Source organism: Lepus europaeus, chromosome 3, assembly GCF_033115175.1.
Source record: "Lepus europaeus isolate LE1 chromosome 3, mLepTim1.pri, whole genome shotgun sequence".
Lineage (NCBI taxonomy): Eukaryota > Metazoa > Chordata > Mammalia > Lagomorpha > Leporidae > Lepus > Lepus europaeus.
This window is the reverse complement of record NC_084829.1, coordinates 37,464,071-37,487,426: the sequence shown is the minus strand read 5'-3', so window position 1 is coordinate 37,487,426 and position 23,356 is coordinate 37,464,071.

Below are 23,356 nucleotides of genomic sequence, written 5' to 3'. Positions count from 1 at the left end.
TGAATGGCTGTGACATCAGTATTATCTATTACAACAGCAATTATGTATGAAGCTAGCATCTTCCGTGTGCCAGCGTCTTCTAGGGGCACAGTGTGGCCCCACGGTCACAGGCGAAGGCTCAGGTGCAGGTGCTGCAGCTCAGCGAGCTGCCTCCCCTGGAGTAGTGTGTGGACCCGCTTCCTGTGGGTGTGCCTGGGAGCAGCAGTTGATGGCCTGGGTGCTGGATGACGGCTTCGGCCTGGCCCAGCCCTGCTTGTTGGGGGGCATTTGGGGAGGGGAACCAGCAGATGGAAGGATTCTGTCTCTTCCTGTCTTTCAAATAAATAATTAAGAATAAAGGTTTGAGGGGCTGGTGCTGTGGCACAGCGGGTTAACGCCCTGGCCTGCAGGGCCAGCATCCCATATGGGCGCCAATTTGTGTCCCGGCTGCTCCTCTTCTGATCCAGCTCTCTGCTATGGCCTGGGAAAGCAGTAGAAGATGGCCCAAGTCCTTGGGGCTCTGCACCCTGCAAGTAGACAGGAGCTCTCTCTGTCCCCGTTTCTGTCTCTCGAGTCAAAAAAGAAACACACACACAGGCACAAAAGGGAAGGAAGGTGCTGGGGTTAGCCCTACCTTGGCTGAAAGCCCAGATCTGCTACTTGCTAACCCGGAGAACTCAGACAATGCTGTTAACCTCCAGACCTCAGTCTGTGCATCCATAAATGGGGATGATGAACGGGAATGATCACATACGTCTCCCAGTTTGACATGGGCCTTGGGGGGCGCTGAGTAGGGATGCTCACATTTGACAATTGGTCATAATGTGCCTACTGTGTGCTAGCACTGGGCTGCCACAGGCAATCAAGGATGGAGTGGCCACTACCCTGAGTTCGGGAAGTCAGGCTTGCGTGGACCCTGCAGGAACAGAAGCAGCTGGCCTGCACACTGAGTCAAGACAGGGCTGCAGGCTGCCTTTGCAAGGGGTCTTCACAGAGCACAGAGGTGGCTCTGACCCGGGAGGGTGTGAAAGCTTCCAGCACCTGCCTACACACCCTGTGGCACCTGGGCTTGGGAGAAGGCGGCATTCATGTCTGTTAGGTTCCGGGTTTTTTTTTTTTTTTCCAGGGCAAACGGGAGAATCGCTGAGCCAGAGTGTCCTGCATGCCTTGGCCCAGAGGAGGGGACTCCGTAGAACCAGGGAGGGGTCGGAGCTGCTGCTTGGCTGATCCGGCTGTGTCCGGGGGCGGGGAGGGGGTTTGAGGACCACCCCACGGACCCCTGCTCTGGAGTCAGTCTGCCTCGCACCTGGCTGTATGCTCACAGGGGCCAGTGCATGGGCTGGGGACCTCAGTGCCACTGTGTCCACGTGGTTTGTGCCGGGGGTGGGGGTGGGGGTGGGCATGCCTGTGCCCTCAGGCCCCCAGCCCCAGTCACCAGGGACTGGTGTTCGAGCTCAGCAGGGCCGCCATGGCCCAGCCACCTCCAGGGACCGGGTGGAGCGGGGCTGGGGGGAACGCAGCGTGGCCCCCCCCCCAGCGGCTGGCCCCTGGGCGGGCGGCTGAGCTAGCGCCTCCCCTGCCCCCACACTCGGCGGCGGCGGGGTCTGCGGGGGCGGAGGCTTTTTCCAGACGTGTACTTAAGCGAGGAGAGAAAACAAGGCCCGTCGCCCGGGATTCGCCTAGGCAGTAGGCAGGAGCGCAACTCGGGAGGCCAAAAATAAGCGGCCGGTGAGGGTCACCGTGCCCCGCCGCCGACAGCCCGCGCTCCCCGCGCCCCCGTCTGCTGGAGCCCGCGCGGCCGTGAGTAACGGTGACTCAGGCGCAGGGAACACCCCAGTCAGCCGGGGACAGCCCTGCTTCCCCCTGCCGGCCGCCGCCCCGCCAAGGGAGGAATTTTCGGAGTTTTCTCGGGAACTTTGGCAGAATTCTATGGGAACTTTGAGAGGAAGCCTAAGGCTTTGGGAATTTTTTTTGGCCGGGGGGGGGGGGGGGATATTACTTTTTCTTAAACTTTGTATCTATTTATGAAGGAGCTGTTTTTCTTTTCTTTCTTTCTTTTTTTTTTTTTTTTTAAGATTTATTTATATGAAAGGCAGAGAGAGGGCTTCCATCTGCTGGTTCACACTTCAAATGACTGCAGCAGCCAGGGCTGGGCCAGGAAGAAGCCAGGAGATACAAACTCCATCCGGGTCTCCCATGCAGGTGCAGAGACCCAAGGATTTGAGCCATCTTCTACTGCTTTCCCAGGCATTGGCAGAGAGCTGGATGGGAAGTGGAGCAGCCGGGACTAGAACCGGTGCCCATATGGGATGCCAGAGCTACAGGCAGCGGCTATTCCCGCTGTGCCACAGCACCGGCCTTCTCTCTGTGTATTTTTGTATTTCATCAAAGCCAAGGGCCCATCCGTCATAAAGCCCATGGCATGCCCTGGTGGTGGAAATGTTGGAGCGGGGATCCATTTTCATCCTCTTAGAATCCAGGAAAAACAGGAAGTGACGCTCATCCCTGTCACCCTGGCCTTGCAGACGGGGGAAACTGAGGAACAGAAAGGGAAGTCCTCCCCAGCCCCAGCCCTACGGCCAGTGGCCCCAGGGCCCCTGATGTCCCTCCTAGAAACTGCTCTTGGACCTTGCTGTCCCCCACCCCCCGCACATGCTGCAGAGACAGGTTCTTCATGTGCAAGTCTGACCGTCACTCGGCCCACAAACCGCTGAAGGACCAGTGCAGAGGGCGCATTTGTCCCCTCGCTCAGCTGTCTTCGGGCCTCCTGTTTGTGGCAGGCCCAGTGCCGGCCCGGTGGGCTGTTATGACACGATATGAAAAATGCTTCAGATTGGGGGGTGTGGAGGGGCAGCCGCCCTGGGGACCGCGCTGTGAAGGGCAAGACGCTGAAACTTGCACCTGCGGGGTGAGTGGGGATGCTCCTGGGAGCACCTGGTGCCAAGGCCCAGCGTGGAGAGGGGGGCAGGGTGGGCTGGGCGGGGCTCTCACAGGGCCCGCCTTCCTCTTTCAGCCTCAGCTGGCTTCTCTTCCTTGAGGACTCCACAGATGGAGGGACCCCAAGGGGAAAAGCCGCTGTGGCCGTGTGGGGAGTGAACCAGCGGATGGAAGATCTCTGTCTGTGTCTCTCCCTGTCTCTGACTGTAGCTCTTCACCCACTGTCTGCAGGTGTCTCCCCCAACCCCAGACGCCACTGGAGGGCTACAGATCCCTGGATGAGCTCTGAGCTCGAGCCTGGCCCAGGAAGCCTGGCGGTGTGTGGGGGGTGGTCTCGGGTTCATCCAGGGAGATTTTTCAGCATTTGTCAGAATTCAACTGAGTACAAACCAAAGTTTGTTAATCAAAAAAGATTGATTTTATTTTAAAGGCAGAGTAGTAGAGAGAGAGCGACAGAGAGAAAGATCTTCCATCTGCTGGTTTGCTCCCCTCAAATGGCCACAATGGCCCAGCAGGCCAGTCTGAAGCCAGGTGCCTGGAATTCCATCTGCATCTCCCATGTGGGTGCAGGGGCCCAAGCACTTGGCCCATGTTCCACTGCTTTCCCAGGTGCATTAGCAGGGAACTGGATCAGAATCGGAGCATCTGGGACCAAACCAGCCCTCATATGGTATGTGGTGTCACAGATGGCAGCTTACCTGCTGTGCCACAATGCCAGCCCCCAAACTGAAGTTCTTACAAAGGCCTATAAGACCCCCACTCAGTGTGGGCTCCTCTGCCTCTGACCACTGCTCCTCCCCTTGCTAATCTGCTTCAGCATGCTTAGGTACTCGCTGTTCCTTAAACATCCCCCCAAAAGCCACCCCAGGTCCTTGGCACTTGCTCTTCCACAGTGTAACTCCCTTCCTCCTCTTCCTCTTGATCAGATTCCCTGCAATGTTATCTTCTCAGACAAGCCCACCCTGAACAACCTATTTAAAGCCGAACCCCCCCACCTCCGGCCCCTGGGCTGGCGTTATGGTATAGTGGGCTAAGCCTCTGCCCGCGGTGCCAGCATCCCTTATGGGCGCTGGTTTCAAGTACTTGCTGCTCCACTTCCGATCCAGCTCTCTGCTGTGGCCTGGGAAAGCAGTAGAAGATGGCCCAAGTCCTTGGGCCCCTGCACCCATGTGGGGGTCCAGGAAGAAGCTCCTGGCTCCTGGCTTCGGATCGGTGCAGCTCTGACTGTTGCAGCCATCTGGGGAGTGAACAGGTGGATGGAAGACCTCTCTCTCTCTCTGCCTCTCCCTCTCTCTGTCTGTAACTCCGCTTCTCAAATAAATAAAATAAAATCTTAAAAAAAAAAAAACCACAACCCCCATCCCATTTTCTTCGTTGGCTTTGTTTTTTGCTCCACGCACTGGGTGTCTTCAAGAGTTTATGTGATTCACTTGTTTATTTGTTTACAAGCTGACTTTCCCCACAGGAATGTGAGTCCCAGGAGAGCAGGACCTGGAGCATCCCCAGCGTGTAGCACAGCACCTCGCGTGTGAGTGTGGCAGGTGTGCAGCGAATGCCTGTTGGTTGAACAAATGGATTCTGAGTTCCGTGTGCCTGGCAGGCTGTGCCCTGGTCACCATGCAGGACGGAAAGCTGGAGAACAAGGCCTCTGCCGCTCCGGGGTGCCTGCTGAGCTGGTTCCCGTGGCAGTGGGACAGGTCCCCGGCAGCCAGGTGAGTCCCGAGTGAATCACCGCTAATGAGATGGTAAGGGCCACGCCAAGCGGCTTCCCACACAGGCGGCCGACAGGTCACTGCCTGTCGCCGGGAGACTCCTCAATAGGGATTGAACAGGACCCTGGGCTGGGGTGGAGGAAGTGCCGCCTGGAGACCCCACCCATTCCTGAGCACTGAGTTGGCTCACCTGGGCTCCCCCAGCCCCCGGGCCTTGGCCACGGGCTGGTTTCTCAACCTTGGCTCCAAGAAGATTTCCTTCCTAAAAGGAGTTTCGGTCACCCTCCCCGTCCCACGCCCCTCCCGGGCAGAGCCTGTTTGTCAACCTGTCCTGTGTGGGTCCCTAAGCCTGCGGAGAGAAGACAGACTTCGGGCCGCCTACGGAGGGGCCGCTGACCATCGCATATTAAGTGTTTGAAATGCACAGGACCAGTGAGGCTTATGGAGCCCCCGGGACGGTGGGGGTGGCCTCTGAGGCCACGTACCGCTGCCGCATTGGAGCCAGGGGCCCACGAGAGCACCTGCCCTAGCACGGGGCGGGTGACCCTCCCAGGACAAGGCCTCACTTCTGTATCTGCAGAGCGGGCAAAGCCTTCTGCCCTGTGGGTGGCTGCAGGGCTGGGGTGAGATCATGGGTACACAGGGCACGGAATGCAGGTGGGTAGCCAGGCCTCACCCCGCACCTCCCAAGCTGTGGCCCAAGCGGCAGATGTCTGAGGAGGAGGCTGGCAGGGCCCCTGTCACTGCGCCAACTTGGTCAGGCCATCAGACCCTCCCTCCCTTCCTCCCCAGGGAGGAGATCCCTAGGGGGTCCCTCCAGGCCTCCTGCCCCAGAGCCCAAATAGCCCCTGGCTGGGTGGTCCTGCCCGGCTGCCTGCTGAAGTCCCACGTCTTCACCCTCAGTGATGGCATCACGTTGGCACTCACACGCCCATAGCTGTCACTGAACTTGGCGGTGAACTTGCTGGTCAGTCATCCATCATCATGGGGCACAGTTCCCCCTGGGGGATGGGTGCCAAGATGGCGGACGGCGGCCCTGTCCCAGAGGGCACACAGGTGTGGGAAGGTAGTGAAGACACCAGTCTGCGGGGCTCCGGGGAGGGAGGTGCTGACAAGGGTGGGGCGCCGGGCAGAGCCCCGCGGGGAGCTGTCAGTGTGCCCTGCTGGCCGGCTCTGGCCAATCCCCAGAACGGGCCTGTGGTGCTGGTGGCACAGGTGGATGTCATCATGCCCATTTTGTGGGTGACAAAACTGAGGTTTCAAAGAGGCAAAGTGATTTGCCCCTGGCCTGAGCGGTTGTGAGAGGCAGAGATTGGCCTGAATTTCCAGTTTCTCACCCTCCCCTCCTCACCCTGTGCCGTGGTCTCTGGGGCCCTGCCTTGGGTTCCCTCCTGCCTTCCTGAATTCACCCGAACAGCACACGTGACACGGATCCTTCCTCCATGCTGGGCACCACATCCAGGCCCGGGGCCTAGAGCAGTGAGGTCGAGTGTGGGAGGAAGCCATACGTGCAAGTACAGACGATGGGATCTTCTCCAGCTTGCATGCACTCGGCCGAGGGCTGCCCCCGCGGCAGCTTCCGCCTCCTGGGGCCGTGAGCAGCACTCTGAGGCAAGGTGACACACGGGACGGGAATGACGAGGGGCTCTGTGGTGTTCCCGGAGAGAGGGGGCTGGGAGGGCATTTCCAAAACAGGTCATATTTGCTTGTGGTTGTGTCTGAGTCGACATTTGAGGAGGGGAGCTGTGTGCATGTTGGAGCAAACAGGCCAGGCAGAGGAATGGCAGGTGCAAAGGCCCCGGGCCTGTGCTGAGGCCCATCAGGGAGTGGAGGAGTGGCAGGAAGTTAGGGCAGGGTGGTCGTGGAGTGGAGGTGGCATAGCACCTAAGGCCTTCTAGGTCCCAGTGAGCTCTCTGACTTCACTCCCAGTGAGACCGGGCCCCAGGAGCGGTTGGAGCGGAGACGTCACCTGATGTGACCTTGGTGTTAGAAGGCTGGCTGGCCGCTATGCAGAGCAGACCTGCAGAGATGTTTGAAGGTAGCCCGGACGGCGTCTGCACGCCCGCTGACTGTGCGCGGTCCAGAGCGAGCCCGGCTCTCTGCACTTCAAGACGGGGGCTCTGCCTAGGCCCTGCCCAGCCTGGGGGGGGGGGCTCATCCTCCACCCGGATGGGGCACGGTGCAGACGTAGCGCCACCCCCAGCTGATGGCACTGGGTCCCTCTTGCCCCCTTGGGGCTGCTTGTACCTCCTTGTTCCGTGTCCATGAACCGGGCCAAGCAGGCTGTCATCCCTGGCCCCGGGACCCCCCCCAAGTCAATGTGCACTTTAGAGAAAGCAGTCTGTCCAGACAAATGCCCTTGACCCAGTGAGGCCCTGGCCCGAACTTCCCGGGCAGCCAGCGGAAGTGCAGGCAGCACGTAATGCGTCAAGCCCTTCACCGAAGGCTGACAAAGCAGCAGCCTGGCACTGGACGGCGTTGTCCTAGTGTCCTGGGGCCAGGCCTGGCCTCGGCGCGGGACACAGACGCGCGTGGGAAAGCACCAGGCGGACGCCGATTTGCTCCGAGCCGCTGGAGGCTGGATTGCAACTCTGTTTTCTTCTTTTACGTTTTTTTTCTGCATTGTATTCGTGTTCCAAGACGGCCTGCATTACCTTTAGGATAAGCTGATTAAAAATCAGTTTTTTCTTTTTTTTTAAAAAGGGAGACAGGACAAGTGAGTTCCCAGAAGCCGGAGAGCAGTGGAAGCCAAGCCAGGAGCAGAGAACTTAGTGACCCAGCCCTTCCAGGCAAAGCCACGTGGAGCTCACAGGCCCAGTGCCCGGGGCCCTGGGTGGACCTCCTCCCGCCGCCGCCGGCGCCACAGAGGGGGCGGGGCGGGGCGGCGCTGACAGTTGTGGTGGGAGACAGGGTCCAGAGGCCCCTCCTCCTCCCACTCCAGGCTCTGTGTGTGGGGGTGTTTCCCCTCCTTGGGCCCCCGGAGCCCTTGGAGTCGGCCCCTCGCTCGCTCCTTCTTGTCTGCCTGTTTTTCGTGCTGGCCAGAGGCTGGCTGCTTTGTGCCTTGTGTGTAACTTGTGACCTTGTGTGTGTCCCCTGAGGACACAGACTCGACCTGCACCCAGGGGCTCTCTGCATGTGAGTCCTAGGCGGACACCTGGGGATTGGACAACCGTGCACATCCCCAGGCCCACCGCCAGCGGTCTAACTGTGACCAAGCCGCAGCCTGTCCTGGACAAGGCCGCCCGGCTCAGCTCTGACAGCCACTGCCCCACGGCAGAGTTCCCCTGTGGCCCACGGTTCACGCGGGGTCAACCTACAGATCCCCATGCGTCCCACTTAACAGACAAGGAAAGGAGCTCAGAGAGGCTAAGAGACTTGCCCCAGGTCACACAGCCAGACAGCCAGTGTGGGACTTTAGCCCAGGCTTTTAGCCCGAGCTGTCCTGTTGGGTTCAGCTTAGCACTGAGCATACCGCCTGCCACTGACGTGGGTCGGGCTGGAGTGTGAACCCCACCACGGCAGAGTCCTGGCTGCTTGGTGGGAAAACCAGACCGACTCCTCTGGGGACCCAGGCAGCCCTGCCCCACTGTGGGTTGGGGGGTTGGGGGCACCAGTGTGCCTGCTGAGGCCCACTTGGTCCTGACAGCCTGTGGCAGCCAAGTGGACCAACAACCGCAGAGGAGGGGCGCAGCGCCACCTGCTGCCCAGAGGACGTGGTTGGCGATGCTGGGGGACAAATGCAGGAACCCGCAGACACACATCTCAGGGACACCACGGTAGGCATGCACGTGTCGCCTCCCGCTGCACACGGGCATACACGTCCACACGTGGATGCCTGGGCCTGTGGGCACGTGGGGCTCTCAGCCACAAGGCCTGGTAGCTCACACACATTTCACCCGTTTGTTCATTTGTTCCTGCATCAGATGTTGGAGATGTGTAGAGCCCACAGCTGCTGCCACCCTGGAGACCCCAGGCTGGGTGGTGGCCAGGGGACAAGGCCATCTTAAAGGCACATGGGTCAGAGTCTCAGAGGGGTGCACCCAGTGAGGCCATGGAGGCTGAAGCCCCTTCCCATCTGCACTGGGGTTGGGTCCCATAGGGTGGGAAGGAAGTGGAGCAGGCAAGCAGAGCAGGGGGCTGGCCAGAGGGTCTTGGGTTGGTGGCAAGGTCTGGATTCTGTGTCCACAGGTGGGGGCCACACCCTGGGACCTACCACCCTGATGCCTTTGTGTGCAACGTAGGGCCCAAGACCCCAGGGTGTGTTGCCCCTTCTGTGTTAGCCCCTAGAGGTCATCTGTCCCTGTGCACTGGCTCCCCTTCTACGGCAGCTGCCCTCTGTGTGTCTGCCATGGCGGAGCACCTGCTTTCTAGTCCAGAAGGGAGCAAGCATCCCACGCAGCCTGCCAGTGCCCTCTGTTCAACTCACGGGGCCATGGAGCCAGCGCTGAGTGCTTCCATTCCGCGAGCACCCAGTGTCTTCCCACTGGGCACCCCCTGAGGGCCGGGACCTGATGGATCAGCTCTGATGGGTGGTGGGTGCCTTGGGGAATCCAGAACACTGAACCAGAGCACCCTGGTTAGAGGACAGCGGGCAGTGGGGAGGGAAGCCCAGGCAGCACGGAGGCCTCCGTGGAGGAGGTGGCAGTGGGGCTGAAAAACAAACGTAGGCCACTTCCCAACCCTGACCCTGGGTGTACATAAAGCCCGTGACTTTGCTGAGGGCTGCTCCTCCGGCCGCCTGGCCCCGGCCTGCGGTTTCTCTCGGCCGTGCCGCGGTGCCGGCTTCCGAGAAACCCCAGCACTTTCCTGTTGGGCGACTCCAAGTTCCTCTTACGGAGGAAGGGGAAGTGGTGGCATTTCTCCTAAGGGCTTTCAGTTTCTTTCTGCGAAGCTGGGGTGTCCCAACCCCGGGGGCCTCTGCAGAGCCAAGGGCTCAAGGAAGTACGCTTCCGGTCAGGGGCCTCCCCACCTCACTCCCAACCGAAGCTCGCGTGCGGGGACGGCGGTGGGTATTTCTGGAAATGCAGAGGGGACAAGTGTGCTCCACGGACTCCCGACACAGCCCCCTTCTCTCTTCCCGGGGGGCCCACCCGAGCCCTGGCCTGCCCACGCCTGTGTATGGGCATCCAGATGGAAAGCCGAGAGCTACACGTCCACGTCCTGCTCCCTCGGGCCTGCCCTCGGGCCTGCCGGGCCGCCCCGGCTCCCTGCACTTTCTGATCGGGGGCACGGGCCCATGCTGGAGGCCTCGCTTCCCGCGGATGGCAAACCATGGCAGTCCAAGTTCAAGTGCACCTGCCACAGAAGACCCATTGGCGCGGTGGCAAGGCCAAGTCCCCGCCTTCCCAGAACTCACTGCGTGCCAGTTGCTGTGCCAAACATTGGCTGCCATGTCCTCCTGTACCCCCCGCCACTACCACCACCATGGTGATCCCACAGGAAAGCCACGCACCTGCCCTACTCACCTGGCTGCGAGCCCGACCTTCCTTGTAGACCTCTTCTCAGAAAGGGGGAGGAAGGAGCAGGTGTTTGGCGCAGTAGCTAAGGTGCCCCTTGGGGACGTTCCCAGCCCATAACACGGTGCCCGGGTCCCCGGCCTGGCTCCACTCCAGACCTCAACTTCTCGCTAACGTGCACCCTTGGAGGGCAGCAGGCAATGGCTCAAGTACTTGGGGCCCTGCCATTCCTATGGGAGACCTGGATGGAGTTCCATCCGGATGTGGCCAGGCTCAGCCCTGGCTATTGCATGTATTTGGGAAGTGAACAGTGACAGGGAGGTCCCTCTGTCACTCTCTCTGTATTCTCTCTTTCTCTAAATAAGTAAAAAAAAACTTTTAAAAAGAAAGGCAACAGGGAATGGGGTGGTGGAGGAAGGATCGGGGAGCTTCCAGGGAGACCCCAGGCTGGGCCTGGGTCTGATCTCTAACATCCCCGGGGTCTCCAAGCCAGTGTGTTGGGGGGGGGGGGCTCTGGAGGCACGGAGCCAGCGACCTTCTCCACGTGATCGGGTGGGGGCTGTGCCCTCCCCACGGCCTTTCAAACTCTTGTCCCCTTTTCCAACCTCCTCCCACAGTGTTATTTTAGGGTTTCTGCTTTGCCGATGCCTGTGTTGTGGGGACAGTCGGGGGGATTCCCCGAACCATGACTCTGTTCCGCTGTTCGTTCAAAACCATTTGCCTGGAGGTCCCCAGCTGGCTGCCTCACGCGTGCGGGAAACCGCGCAGCTGCAGGGGCGGGGCTCCCGAGAGCTTGGCCAGGTGCAGCAAACGAGAGTACCGGCTGCCTCATGATACTTGCATTTCGGGTAAACAGCAACTCCTGGGACATCTTTGTGCTAAAAAGGTTGTTTGTTGTTTACGCCACTGGGCAGCCCGGACTGTGCGGGGGTGGGGGACCCCAGCCAGCCAGCCAGCCTCCCACAGCCTCTGTAGGGCACTGCAGAGAGAAAGAGATGGCAGAAGTGCGGCAAGACAACAGACCGGGGAGTCTCAGCGGGGGTGGTGATGCCCTGCTTCCAGCTCTCCCTGACATTTCATGAGCCGAGGGCAGAAAAAATCCACAAAACATGCAAGGGGGCTCCGGCAGGTTCCTCTGCCCTCCCCGGGCCTCAGTTGTCCCATCTCTGTAATGGGTGGGGAGGAGGTTCGGATTCTCTGAGGGGGTGACTCTCCCAGGCCTGGGCTTATCTGGCCTGGTGCATATTCTGGCAGCAGCATGGGGGGGGGGGTGCCAGCCAGGAAGCGGTTCAGGCAGGCAAACATGGCGGCTCCTACCCCACGGCCCGCAAGGGAGCTCAGGGCATTGCAGGTGGACACGGCAGTGCACGGGGAGACCTCCTGGAAAGGGGCCCGCGGACGTCCCACACTGGGTCCCTGGTGGCCGTGCCCAGGGCCACGTGCTGTGTTTCACAGGCCCACAGCGACACCTGAGCCCCAGAGGGGAGGGGCTTGTTATCAGCTCCAAAACCAGCAGCATGTCATAGCGTAAAGCTGAGAGTACGTCGTCAGAATGAAATTATCAAGTGTCCACGAGATGTCAACTAGACACCTGTGGCCGAACCCTAGTTTCTGTAAACCGTCGGTGAGGGGCCCTGGAATCTCGAGGGTGTGTGTGTGGCACGTGGCAGCCCCTTGGAAGGGTGGGGGGAACACAGCCATCCCCCAGGCTCCGATGGCAGTGGGGCTGGGGGTGTGCAGGTGCACCCCAGCTCCAAGATGGCAGGCTGGGGCTGGGGGGCTGGCTTGGGAGGCAGAGAGAGCAGGCTGCGGTTCTACACAGGGAGCTAAAGGCCACGTTAGGAACCACGCCCCGGGCATTCTGGGGTTGACTGGGGTGGTGGGGTAAGTTCTAGATCTCTGGCTATGGGGAGGATCTGGGCTGTCCCCAAAGAGACCCCAAACCACCATCAGCCCCACACCTCAGAGCCTCCCATGGAAGAAGATGGTCTCTACTTTGGGCGAGGGACACTTCTGCATCTCCCGGGAGCCACAGGTGTTGGTTCCACAGCGTGGGCTGTGCTCTCCTGTGTGCTCTCCATCAGCCCGGCTGCCTCAGCACACGGGACAGCAGGTGACGATTCCACCGCATCGCTTGGCGAGCAAGTGCTCGGTAGACGGAGTCTGTCCCTTGATTTCATGTTGTCGAGCTGGGCTTGGGTACATCCCCAGATGCGGGCCCCGCGCGTACGGGGGACTGGCCCGACACAGAGCGGCTCTAGGAAGCTTCCTTTCCTGGGGCTACCACTGCCAAATAGCAGGCTGGGGCGTTTCGACACCTGACTTTCGTCTCGCTGTGCTGGGGGCTTCGAGGCTTCGAGGCTGCGAACAAGGGGTCTGCAGGGTGAGTTTCTCCAGGCCGCCTCTGCCGCTCTTCCCCATGTGTCCCTACCAACCATGTTTTTCCTTGTCACATCCTGCAGAACTTCAACATGTGAATTTGGGGGGTGGGAGAGACACAGATCATCCCCTAAACCTTGCTTCGTTTTACCCTATGATGCAATCATGGTGATGGCTTTGAAATGCAAGCTGTTCACCGGTCCCAAGACCACTCCTCAAAATGGCCAGCTCCCTCCATAGACATTCTGGAAGTTTCCATCAGGGCTAGTTTAGGGACACAGCCTGCAGAGAGGATGCTTCTCTGGCCATGCCCACCCCTGGCCGAGGAGGGATCAGGATCGGCACAGAAGTCTTGGGACTCCTCGGAACAGGGCTGGGGGTCCTCCTGAACCAGTGAGGTGGGTCTGGTAATCTTTGTCCTTGGAATACACTGTCCTCTTTGAAAACAAAGTTTCAGATTCTCTATCCAGAGCTGCTATTAATAGAATCAAAAGAAGAGAAGACAAACTCACTGTGCGGATGTTTTTACAAAGTAGCACATTATTGTTGGAAACTGATGAAAAAGAAAATCAACAATCATCAGCCCTCCCAGAGATCGTTGCTGTTAACATTTCCGTTTCTAGACCTATCTGCATGGCTCTGGGTCTTAATCTACATCTCCATCTTCATTTATGTCATGAAATTCCCTGTAAAGACCAGCCTTCGCGGTCCCGTTGCATAACTGCTTATCACTCCCTGCGTCTGAGCCCTTCGCAAAGCCATTTGCCCGCTCAGCCGATCCCTGCCGCTGAGCAAGGGGCCTTTCACCTTCCCACGACAGCAAGCCCAGCCCTGCTAACATCCTCTCCGCTAGCGCAGCCGTGACGATTTACTGCGGATAAATTCCTGGAAGTGACGTTTCAGGGCTGGAGAGAGTACAACTTTCCAAATTTTATCTTTATTTTTAAATCGAGACTTTACTCATGGGGCTCAAAATTTAAAAGACACCCCCCCGCCCCACCCTCGGGGGCCAGAGTTGTGACGACGCAGGTTTAGCCACCAGCTGTAGTGCCGGCATTCCACGTGGGCACCAGTTCTAGTGCCGGCTGCTCTGTCTCCAATCCAGGTCCCTGCTAATGCACCTTGGAAGGCAGCAGAAGATGGCCCAAGTGCTTGGACCCTTGTCACCCACATGGGAGACCCAGATGGAGTTCCTGGCTCCTGGCTTCAGCCTTGCCCAACCTTGGCTGTTGCAGCCATTTGGAGAATGAACCAGTGGACAGACATTCTTTGTCTGTCTTCCTCTCTCTGTAACTCTGCCTTTCAGATAAAATAAATAAATCTTTAAATTAAAAAGAAGGGCAGTGGGGCTGGCACTGTGGCGCAATGGGTTAAAACTCCAGCCTGTAGTGCTTGCATCCCATATGGGTGCTAGTTCGAGTCCTGGCTGCTCCACTTCCTATCCAGCTCACTACTAATGCACCTGGGAAGACAGTGGAGGATGGCCCAGGTCCTTGGGCCCCTGCACCCACGTGCAAGGCCCGGAGGAGGCTCCTGGCTCCTGGCTTCAGATCAGCTCAGCTCCAGCTATCGTGGCCATTTGGGGAGTGGACCAGTGAATGGAAGATTCTCTCTCTCTCTTTCAAATAAATAAAATAGGTCTTTAAAAAAAAATAGAAAGAAGGCATCTTCCCACTTCTGTTCATAATTTATCCAGATCTCCTCCTCAGAGAAAATTACAGTTAACAATATCTTATGTTCTCTCTCTCTCTCTTTCTCATATACACACACCATTTCTGTGGAATTTTGAAGCCCTCTTGTGTGTGTGTGCACACATGTGTCCACACTGTATATATATGAAATATATATGTATTCTGTTTCCATATGCATCTGTTCATATGTACAAATATTCTCTCTATATAAATATATACACTTGATTTCACAAGTGGCAGCATCTTGTTTGCTATTCTGCACTTTGTATTTTTCATTTATTTTTATTTTTTAAAGATTTGTTTATTTGCTTGAAAGGCAATTATAGAGAGGCAGAGAGAGAGAGAGAGAGAGAGAGAGAGAGAGGTCTTCCATCCACTGGTTCACTCACCAGATGGCTGCTATAGCCAGAGCTGCACTGATCCAAAGCCAGGAGCCAGGAGCTTCCTCCAGGTCTCCCACATGGGTGCAGGGGCCCAAAGACTTGGGCCATCTTTTAGTGCTTTCCCAGGCCAAAGCAGAGAGCTGGATCAGAAGTAGAGCAGCTGGGACTCGAACTGACGCCCATATGGGATGCTGGCGCTGCAGGCAGCAGATTTACCCACTACGCCACAGCGCCAGCTCCTGCATTTCTCATTTAACAAATATTTTTGGAGAGTTTCCAAGTTAGTACTATGTAGTGTTTAATTGCATGCGAGTATTGTAATATGTTTACTCCCCTGTGGATGGGCATATACGTTATGGTTCTGGGCTGTTGGTCAGAATCTCGGAGACTCGGCTGGGTGGTTTTCCTGTGGGTCCTCTCACACGACAGCAGTCAGCTGCTGACCAAGGTTGGAGCCACCTGCAGCTGATTGGGACTGAGGGTCTATTTCCCAGGTCACTCACTCCATGGCCGGACGTGGGTGCCGGCGTACACCAGGACCCTCAGCTCTTGTCCACGTGGCCCTCTCCGCAGAGCAGCCCGGGTGTGGCCACTGGTTGGCCACAGCGTGGGCCATCTGAAAGGCGGTGCCTTTTATCACCTGGTCTTGGCAGCCATACACCCTCGCTTCCAGTGTGTTCTATCGGTTGTGCCGGTCACAGGGGTCTGCCCAGGGCTCCAAGGGTGTGAATGGACCCCACCTCTCCATGGCGGATGCCATGGTCATGTTGTGAGAAGCCCATGAGGGATGAGTGATGGTGCTGTGTCCATCTTTGGAGAACACGGTCTCTCCTACGTCATTTCTGATATTGTGCTATTACCAAAACATGTTGGTGGGTACATTAAAAAAAAAAAGCTATTTATGTTTATCCACTTGAAAGGCAGTGACAGAGGGAGGGAGGGCATGAGAGAGAGAGAGAGAGAGAGAGACAGAGACAGAGAGACAGAGAGAGAGAACCTTCCATCCTTCCATCTGCTGGTTCACTCCCCAAATGCCCATGACAGCTGGGGCTCAGCCAGGCTGAAGCCAGGAGCCAGGAACTCCATCCAGGTCTCTCACATGGGTGGCAGGGAGCAGGGACCCGGATCTGGAAGCGGGACTTGAACGGGCACTCCCACGTGGGCTCAGGCATCCCGAGCAGCGGCTTAGCCTGCTGCACCACAACGCCTGCTGCTGAACCGCCACTCTCTATCGATTTCTCATTCTTTTATTTTATTAGAGCAACAGAAACCGGACTGGGTGGGGGGGGTACTATGATGGTGGGAGCCCGTGCAAAGACCACGCAGGTTTGCCCTGCACTGCGGCTGCTTGCCCATAAGCTCCGGACTCCCGTGAACCGAGATCTCACTCTCAGCAATGAGCCCTCCTCCCAAGCAGCAGCTTGTCCAGCGCTTCTGGCTTCTCTTGACCGGTTGCCCAGGAGGACTGCTCGATGCATCTCAACGTGCAAAGTAGTGGTTTCACTTTTATTCACCCCGACCGTGTAAGTGCCAGGAACCCAGGTCCTTGAGAAATTCCTCAGTTTAGTCTGGACATTCTAGCCGCCTTTCTTTCTGTCCCTTTGAAACTCCTGTGACTAGAAACACAGGCTGTTGTTATTAGTAAGAGACCTGAAGAGACAGACAGAGCGCAAGAGCCGAATCTCGCGTCATAGTTCACTGCGAGCTGCTGCAACTCAGCCTGAATCCCATTTCCCAGGTTGGAGTGTACACGTATTTCATTTGCTTGTTTTTTTTTTTTTTTTTTGGGGGGGGGGTTTATTTATTTGAAAGTCAGAATTAGAGAGAGACAGAGAGAGAGAGAGACAGCGAGAGAGAGAGAGATCTCCCATTACTGGTTCACTCCTCCAATGGCTGCAACGGCCAGGGCTGGTCTTGTCAGAGCCAGGAACTTAGTCCGGGTCTCCCAAGTGGGTGGGAGGGTGGCAGAGACCCCAGGACTTGAGCCGCCACCTGCTGCCTCCCAGGATGCACCCTGGCAGGCAGCCGCGCGGGAGGCAGAGCCGGGACTGGAATCCAGGCGCTCTGGGCGCCCCGAGCAGCGACTTCACTGTTGCACCAAGTTCCACCAATTTCCTGGGAACTTCCGGTTGGCTCCCGCGGCAGTGTCCCCAGCGCCCTGGGGCTCGGGCCCCTCAGGGAGCCTCGGCCCGGACAAAGCCTCCCCTCTCTGGGGCTGGGCTCCCTAGGCCCCCGCTGTGAGTCCTGAGGACGAGTAAGAGCGAGAGAAGGAACGCTGGCCGAGCCTGCGGGGCGCTGCCCACGCCGATCTACTTCCCAGAGGCAGGAGACAGCCACAAACACTGGGGAACAGAGCCAGCCGCTGAGACTCCCCGCCATTGCGTAGCCATTCACCAAGTTCAAAGCCTTACGTCATTGGACCTATGAATGGACCGGGCTGCGACGGTCATCCCAGTCAATGAATGAGGAAGGAAGGGAGTGAAGTCACAGGAGGTGACAGAGCCAAGACTCACACCTGTGACCTCGGCTCCCGAGTCTGATGGCTGCTTCCCCCGCGGTGTGCTTTGGGGTCAGCCGCTGGGCCTGTCTGTGCGTGCCTGTCCTCCTCCGTATAGGGAGGACGGACTGAGCCAGTTCATACGGAAGGGGGGAGGGGAGGCAGGGAGTCCCTCTTCCCCCAGAGTTCTTTTGGGTGGGCCTAGGAACCTCATTAATGCAAGAGCTGATTAACAAGAGAGAAAGCCCCACGTAACAGGGCCAGCGTTGTGGTTAGGCTGCTGCCTGCAAAGCCAGCAACCCATATGGGAGTGCCGGGTCTCGTGCCAGCTGCCCCGCCCCGATCCAGCTCCCTGCTAACGCGCCCGGAAGGCAGCAGGTGAGGGCCCAGGTGTTTGGGTCCCTGTACCCACGTGGGAGACTTAATGGAGTTCCTGGCTCCTGGCTTCGGCCTGGCCCAGCTGTGTTTTTAGCACGCATGGGGGAGGCCAGGCTGGAGCTCCAGGCTGCTGGCTTCAGCCTTACCCAGCCCTGGCTGTAGCAGGCATTTGGAGAGTGAAGCAGTGGGTGGAAGGTCTCTGTATCTCTGCCTTCCAGATAAAATAGGGAAGGAGGAAAAGGAGAAGAGGAGCAGCAGTGGGCTAAGCAGGCAGAGGCCAGTGTCAGGCGGGGGCCTCAGGAGGAGGGTGCCTTCAGCCCTATGCTGGCCTTCAACCTGCCGGGGTCACTACTTCGGTGGGTGCACATCCCAGGGTGGGCAGGGGAGGAAAGGGATAATGGGGGGGGTTAAGGCGTCCTGGATGCCCTTGGGGGAGTCCATGGTCCAGCTGTAAGATGGGGCTGTGGCTGTGGGAGCCCCTTGGTCCCCTTTGAATGCCAGGCCCTGTGGCCTGTGTGTGCAGGTACCCAGTTAGTGGCCAGCATCCACTGAAAGGCATTAAGTGGCGGCTCGTCAGAGGATGAAGGCTAGAGAGACGGAGTTCGTCAATTTGCATGGTGTGGGTCCTCACGCTAGATCCCATTTCTACACGAAGCAAGCCGGGGTGCCCAGCCGCAAGAGACGATAAAGATGTAGAGTCATATCTGGTCCTAGGGGCCGGAGAGGTGTCCCTGCCCTGGGCACCTGGCACCGGCCACCTCACATGTGTGCCCGCAGGCTGACTGCAGGCTGGGCGTGATCTCTCAGATGTTTGCTCTGTGCTAAGCTCTGGGAGACCAAGATGAGGGCGGGGGGCGGGGGCAGGCACACGTGACACTTCCACGACTTTACGCTCCCAGTGACGGCACCGGGACGGCCTTGTTGCATCTGTCCATCTCAACTGGTTACCAAGGACCCGGAGTGGGCCAGGCAGTGGGAACAGCAGTGAACCAGAGACCCCGGCTTGCCCTCCAGGCACCTGAGTATGGACTCAGAGAAGCAATGAATACGGCAGGCCATATGATGTCAGTGTGGCTCTAACAGGAGGTGGCAGTGCCGAGTGGCCAGGGGCGCTGTGAGGCAGGTGCACAGGAGCCTCTCCACAGAGGGCCACAGATGCAGACACCTGAGTGAAGCCGGGGAGCCGTGTGCAGATTTCTGGGGGTTGGGAGCTTCCAGCCTGGAGGTGTGGCAGGTGCAAAGGTCCTGACATGGGAGTGTGCTGAGGGAGCCGAGTGAGATGAGGCAAGAGAAAGGGTGAGCTCTGAGACAGTCAGGGCCAGGCGGCCGGCGAGGAGGGAGGTACAGGAGGGACTAATAATCTCCAGAACACCTGAGGGCTGGGAGCAAGCCGGGTTTCAGACCTGCAAGGACCTGTGTGCAGAATGACCACCAGGGGGCGCGCGCGGGCGGCTCGGTGAGGCCTGAGCTGGGGGGGCTGCCCTCGGAGGTGTCTTGAGGTCAGAGCAAGAGAGTGTGCTGGAACAGACCCCACCCCACCCCACGCCAGCCCCGGGGGCAGGCACCTGCGTGCGTGAGGAGCACAGCGTTGGGAGCTCCCCTCGGCCGCGGCGGTGCCTTCCCGCCTGGGCTCCTGTGGTGTTTACCCCAAGCCAGCCCCGCAGCGACTGGGAAATTGGCTCTGAGAGGGTCAATGATGTGCCCACGGTCCTACAGCAAGCTTTTGAGCTAGTTTTTTTTTTTTTAATATTTATTTATGTATTTGAAAGTCAGAGTTACAGAGAGAGAGGAGTGGCAGAGAGAGAGGAAGAGAGAGAGGTCTTCCATCCACTGGTTCACTACCCAATTGGCTGCAACAACCGGAACTATGCCGATCCAAAGCCAGGAGCCTCCTCCAGGTCTCCCACGTGGGTGCAGGGGCCCAAGGACTTGGGCTATCTTCTACTGCTTTCCCAGGCCGTAGCAGAGAAATGGATCAGAAATGGAGCAGCCAGGACTAGAACCAGCGCCCATATGGGATGCTGGCGCTTCAGGCCAGGGCATTAGCCTGCTGCGCCACAGCACTGGCCCCTTAAGCTAGTTTTTAAAAAATATTTATTTGAAAGAGTTACGGGGGTGGGGGTGGGCCTTCCATCTATTGGTTCACTCCCCAGATGGCTGAAGCCAGGAACCAGGTGCTTCATCCGGGTCTCCCACATAGGTGGCCCCACACCCAGAACTGAGGGCTGGAGAACCCTACTCAGTTCTTCTTGGTTTGGGGGTGTCCTGTTTCCTGTGACCCCCAAGGATGCCCCACCCAGAATGTGAGGGGTGAGGGAGGATCTGTCTCTGCTGGGCGGGGAGTCCTGCCTGTACAGGTGCCAGCCACAGCAGGCCCCTCCTCCCGGGCCAGGGGAGGTCTCAGGAAGCAGCCTAGGGGGGACGCGGGACAGCAGGGCCGGATCAGTCCCTTCGGGCAGGCAGGCACCGCCAGGCGGCTCCACGTGTGCTACACGAGGCTTCTTCTTGGACCTGAGTGACAGCAGACAGAGCCAGTGCCACGAGCGCCCCCAGCTTCATCCAGTGCCCTTCAGGGGCTACCAAGGCCGGAAGAGCCAGGGCTGTGACCAGCAGAGGGGGTACCCTCCCGAGCCTTGGAAAATAGCAGGATACTGCCTGCACACAGTAGGTGCTCCGGTGGGCGTTGTTAGCTCCGGAGGGTCCTCGGTCTCTTACCTGTCAGAGGCCCTCATTTCCTTCCTCCTTCAGGCTGTGAGCGCCACGCCCCTGCTGGAATGTCTGAAGATAAGAAAAAGCCGAGCACACCCTAGCCAGGAGCAGCAGGCACTTGGAGGCCACGTGGTCTGGCTGCCCAGACCCGCCGGTGACGCAACTCTGAACCTGACCCCTGCTCACGCGCACCGCTTGGCATGCGCCGCGCCGCGGGTCGCTCGGGGCAGCTGATCTGTAGCTGGCCCATGCTGGAAGGGACCCGGGTGTCCTGCAGCTGGTCAGTGGCTCTACAAAGCGGCACACTGCATACAGGGCGTCCTACTCAGCCAGAGAGAGGGGTCAGCCGGCCACACGAGCAGCCGCAAACCCACGGTGCTGAGAGAGAGCCGGGAAATGGTCCCATTTCCGCGAGATCTGGAAACAGCAAAGTTATCCGTGGGGAAACAGACCGGTGGGCGCCCGAGGCGCAGGGTGGGCACAGCGTGGGAGTCCTGTGGGGACTGTGGCAGAGCTCCTAGGATCAGACCCTTCTGCCAAAGCCTGAAAGGGGTGGGTTTTGTTGTCTGCAAATTACACCTCGATGGGGCTGGGGGGACTACGATCGATTCTGCTTTGTTCCCGAGACACGCGGTAGATACAAACAGAGACGGGCAGCACCCGGGGAGGAGCCGCAATAGCCGCAGTGTCCACTGGGCAGCCACCCTGCGACCACCAGCGACCGGAGTGCTGGACCCTCCCCAGGTGAGGAAGCCTGGCCCGGAGCAGTGGAGAGTCGTGCCCAGGGCAACACGGCCAGTAATGGCAGAGCCGGGAGGGCTGTGACCCAGGCTGGGTGGTGGCCTGGACCCACTCACCACTGGGCAAGACTGCCTCCCCCCGCCTCCCCCCGCCCCTGCGTGTCAGCTGGGGTCACACCTGGCTTTGGATCTGGGTTCACTGCATAGAGGTGGGATGACCTTGGACAAGACCTTGGGCCTCGCACGGCTTAACCTTCCTTGTCCACCAAAGCAGACCTCGAACAAAACACTGTTTCCGGACAGAATGCCAGGACAGGTGCCTCTCCAGGGCACTGGGGCAGGGACATGAGCTGAGCGCTGCGGCGCCTCCCCAGCCAGGGCGGGGCGGGGAACATGCGCCCTACTCCCTGGCTGGCTGCGTGCTGCCAGCTCAGTGGCCTGGAGCCCCAGGGAGGAGGCCCCGCTGCCGAGCCGAGCCTGCATGTCCCCAGTCACGCGAGGAAGGCATTTTTGCTCTTGTGATTATAGAAATAATACATGGCATTTGAAAAATGCAGCTACCACGGAGGCATCTGAAGAAAGCAGGCTTGAGGGGCGCCGGGTAGCCCTCTGGAGGAAGCGAGTATGAAAGACCCGGCAGCCTGGGCCTCGCCTGACTCGGCGGTCAGGGACGTGGCTCCATGTCCGCCCTGGCGGGAGCCCACAACCAAATCACTCACCTGGAAGAGGTGGCGAGCCGGCACCTACGGCTGCCGTGGCTAAGAACGAAAGGGGACAGGTCCCTCCTGGGCCTCCAGCACGCAGTGGTGTCCCACGGTGGCTGCTTCCCTGGCCATCCTGCCCTCGCCCACATGGTGGGCACTGCCCACCCTGGGCAGCATCACGACACCCGGGCCTGTCGCGTGGTTCCTACGGCACGTGTCCGGCAGAGCTTACCTGGTGAGTGCTCCTTCGGGGTCCTCCTGGGGACCTGTCACTCACAGTGTGCAGTGAGCGCCCTCACATGGGAGCCTTGTTGCTCTGGACTACTTCCTGGGGGGTGAACTGTTACCCAAGGTCAAGGGCGTGTGGGCACGCTGAGCGCACGTGGTTGGGGGCATGTGGTTAGAGCGTGTGGTGCTCAGGCCTCCACCCTCAGACCTCTTTCTTTTCCTGTCTCATTCATGCCTTAACCCCTGGCTGGCCACAGGGCCATGGCTCCCATGCGTCCGTCTGCAGCCCAGGGCCGTTCCCGGAGCCCAGACGCCCGTCTGCTTGCTGCGGCCGTGAGTGGCCCCAGAGCTGTTTTGCAGCCACATCACAGCCGCCGATGCTTGCAGCTGCCCACGAGGCTCCTTCTTCTGCCTTCCCATCTGCCCTAGCAGCGTCCCCTCCCCCACGTTTACTCTCCAGGGGAATCCTGTTCTTGCCACCCCCAGAGTAAATCCAGAACCCCCTGCCTTCTCACCCCCCTCACTGCTCCTTCCCTGGCCCGAGTCACCACCCGCCCACCTGCATAGTTGTAATAGGATTCTTTACAGGCACCAGGAAGGCTCCTGCCTCAGGACCTTTGCACTGGCTGTGGCCGTCACCTGGAATGCTCTTCCCCAGGTACCTGCATTGCCCCCCCCCCTCCACTGGACCTGTTTTCCAACCATCAGCTTCTCAGTGAGGCAGACCTTAATCTTCCTGTCGAAGCCCCCACCTCTCTCTCCCCTTCTCTCACACACACCGTCTTCCCTGACTCCCTCTCTTGTTTGTTTCCTGCCCAGTTGCCCTGCTTTGGAATGGAGGGGTTTCTTGGGACTTGAGACTTTAAAACTGGGACCGTCCAGCGTGGCGGGCAGGAGGCCTGGGCCCCGGCTGGTGGCCTCCCTCGCTGGAACACAAGCTCCACGAGGGCAGGATCCGCGCCGGCTCATCGCTGCGGCAGCCCTGGGACAGGAACGCAGGGGCTCTTGTCCAGAGAGGCTTGGCCGGGCTTCTCAAACAACCCACGGCGGGCTGCGGCCTCGGCTGGGGGGCAGGGCCCCAGGCTTGGCCCAGTTCTCCTTCTTCCAGGGCAGCCAGCCTGCTGGACACAGCTGAGGGTGTCCCCGCCCCTCCCATGGTCTCTCAGGAAGACGCAGCAGCTGGGGTAGGCGTGCCCCAGAGAGCGCCTGCCCTCCCCTCTCCTGCCTTTTCCCTCCTGTCTCTCGCCCTTTGTGATTCTCTTTCCTCCCCTTTGTCCTCCTCTCTCTTCTCCCTCTCTGCCCTGTTGTTCTGCTCCCTGACTGGGGCTTCTGGGCTACAACTCAGCCCTGGCTGTGTGACTCCGAGTCGCTCACTGAGCCTCTCTGAGCCTGTGTCCTCTTGACGGTGAAATGAGACAGCACACGGAGAACACGCGGCATTGGCCCCAGACTGCTCTATTATTATTATTATTATTATTATTATTAAAAGATTTATTTATTTGAAAGGCAGAGTTACAGAGAGGCAGAGTCAGAGAGAGAGAGAAGTCTTCCATCCACTGGTTC